This window comes from Carassius auratus, chromosome 6 (genome assembly GCF_003368295.1).
Source record: "Carassius auratus strain Wakin chromosome 6, ASM336829v1, whole genome shotgun sequence".
In the NCBI taxonomy this organism is placed as follows: Eukaryota; Metazoa; Chordata; class Actinopteri; order Cypriniformes; family Cyprinidae; genus Carassius; species Carassius auratus.
This window is the reverse complement of record NC_039248.1, coordinates 1,944,064-1,947,468: the sequence shown is the minus strand read 5'-3', so window position 1 is coordinate 1,947,468 and position 3,405 is coordinate 1,944,064.

Below are 3,405 nucleotides of genomic sequence, written 5' to 3'. Positions count from 1 at the left end.
CAAACACAGACACAGGGAACGCATAGGGTCACATTTCCAGCTAAATGACTCCCGACGCATGTGGCAAGGACTAAGGACCATCTGTGACTTTGGAAATAAATCCTCTGCAGAGGCGAGAGCAGATCCGTCGCTGGCTGACGAGCTAAACACTTTCTACGGCCGCTTTGAAAGCAATCGAAGCAGTGCGAGTCTGCCGATCAGCGCGTCAGGAAGCAGCAGTCAGAGCAGCGATCATCATGTAATCACCGTGTCGGAGGACGAGGTTCGGAGGGCACTAAAGTGAGTGAATGTAAGGAAAGCAGCTGGACCTGATGGGATTTCTGGCCGTGTTCTGCGGTCCTGCGCTGATCAGCTCGCTGGTTTGTTTACATCCATTTTTAACGAGTCTCTTGCTACATCGGTGGTTCCCACCTCACTCAAAAAATCGGTCATCATCCCTGTGCCTAAGAACAATAAACCCTCTTGTCTGAATGACTATCGTCCAGTTGCCCTCACATCAATAGTCATGAAGGTCTTTGAGGGACTGGTTAAAAACGTCATCTGCTCCTCCATCCCAGATACTTTGGACCCTCTTCAGTTTGCTTATCGCCCAAACAGATCCACTGATGATGCCATCTCTCACATCCTGCACTCTTCTCTCACACACATCGACAGCAATAACAGGAACTATGTAAGGCTGCTATTTATTGACTATAGCTCAGCTTTTAATACTATAGTCCCCATAAAGCTAGCTTCTAAACTCATAGACCTCGGACTGAATTCTTCACTCTGCGACTGGATCCTTGATTTCCTCACCGGCAGACCTCAAGTGGTGAAACTAGGCCAGTACACCTCCAGCTCCATCACCCTGAACGTAGGAGCCCCACAGGGCTGTGTCCTGAGTCCCCTGCTCTTCTCTCTCTACACACATGACTGCGTGTATTCGCACAGCTCCACATCCATTATCAAATTTGCTGATGATACTGTGGTTCTGGGCCTCATTCACAACAATAATGAGACCGCATACTTGGATGAGGTGGGAAAATAACATCATGGTGCCAGGACAACTGTCTCTCTCTGAATGTGAGCAAAACTAAAGAACTGATTGTGGACTTCAGGAAGAGACAGCAGCAGCCCTGTACTCCTCTCATGATCAGCGGGACCCCTGTGGAGAGGGTGAGCAGCTTCAAGTACCTTGGTGTAAACATCTCGGAGGACCTGACTTGGACTACTCACATCCAAACACAGGTTAATAAAGCCAGGCAAAGACTGTACCATCTGCGACAGCTGAGGAAATTCAGGGTCTCACCAGCAATCCTGAAAACTTTCTATTCTGGGGCTATAGAAAGCGTATTGACTCAGTGTATCTCAGTGTGGTATGGGAACAGCTCCAGTCAAGACTGCAAAGCCCTGCAGAGAGTTGTGCGCTTAGCTGAGCGCATTTCAGGGTCTGCTCTCCCTCTCTGCAGGACATCTACCTCAAACACTGCAGAAGTAGAGCTGCTAGAATCATCAAAGACTCCACCCACCCCAGTAACCATATTTTCACTTTGCTGCCATCTGGTAAGCGCTTCCGTAGCCTGATGGCAAAAACTGAGAGACTCAAAAGGAGTTTCTTCCCCCAGGCCATCAGGCTCCTAAACTCTAAACCAGGTTCTTAACATCTTCATCTCTCCACTTAATGTTCACTTTATCTTTTTACTATATTCACTACCTCACATTGACACACTGACAGTGTCGCCCTGTTTTGCACATTTGCTTCTTGTACATTCCTGGGTATCTTAATATTTAAGACTCCAGTAAAATGCATACATGCACATTGTACATCCCTGAACATCTTAATATTTAAGACTACAGTTTACACTCATGCACATTATTTTGCGTTCTATATTTAATTCTACAATATACATTTTTTTATATTTTATTCTTATATTTTTATTGTTTACTTTTATTTCATTCTTACATAGCTTTATTTATGTATATTTTCATCTGTGTTGTTTTCTTTAATAATTGCACTGTCCATGGAGCGGACCTGACTCACATTTCACTGCTGGTTATATATGCTATATATAATTTTGTATGTGACGAATAAAAATCTTGAAATCTTGAAATCTAGTTGGGGGCGTGGTGAGGGCGGAGTCAGCGTGGAGGAAAACACAGCGAACATCGCATGTATTTGAATAACAAAAATGCACATATTGAGCACTCATTCCCAGAGACACGTAGAACAATTGCAGTCTCTTTTAACTTTAATATTCATATACACTAGTCCATGTCGATATTTGATTCATTTTACAGCCCTAATATAGATGTATTCATTCAAAAATAGCCAAAGTCCATGATCCTTGTCACTTTGCAAACACAGCTGGGGTGAATTTACAAATGAAAATGTAAAAGTTCAGACACAAAACCAAGTTGTTATGTATCCTCATGCTTTTTTAAGTGGGTATATGGAAATCCTTGGCCTTTTCTAGTGGATATATGGCGTATAAATGCGAATCATGTAGACTACACCTCTTAGCAGACGCGTTTTCGAGTCTATGTTCGACACTAGGCTAAAGTTACATAGATTTGCTTCAGGTGGAATGATAAGGCTTATTATATATTATATACATATATATATATATATATATATATATATATATATATATATATATATATATATATTATATATGCTAATTATAGCTATATGCATGCCACTTTCTGAAACAATCTTACACAGTTTTGATGACGTTAATAATGAACACAATGTTAACGTAGCCTGCCTGTGATGAAAGGCAGACTGCACACACACACACACACACACACATGCTTAGTCTTGGGATTCCACAACTTCACCTGATCATCCTTACAATTTATTGCTTGTAGCCATTTTGTCCTCCTTTTCGGTTCTGTATAAGGAAGGATGTTAAGCTTCAATTCATGATTTGTTAGTTTATTGGTGGTACAGAAAACGACACAGCAACTCTTCAGCATATTGTCCCGTGTATTTCAATTGCTGCCAAGGCACCTGAGTAAACTGCATGAGAGGGGTTATTACTGCACGTTAATATGGATAACAACAAACAAGCAAATACATTTATTGAGTACGGAATCGTTTTTTCTTTGCTCAAACTACATTTTTTTGCGATTGTTAATTTCTGTTCAAAATATAATCTAATGTGCCTGCAAACTATAGTTCTCGGTGCACAAAGCGTACAATTACTCGCTCAGGATTGAGGCACACATATAACACCATAAGTTTGAAATGAGGAACTTCTGTAAAGCGCATGTTCTCAAAAAATATCAACCAGACTCACAATACTACACCAATCAATAACAATAGTTTTGTTATTACTTATAATGTCACTGGTATAGATGTGAACAGTAGGCTTTTGCAGAACTTTATTTTTCTTGCGTCATCCTTTGTGCGCATGCGCTCTGCAT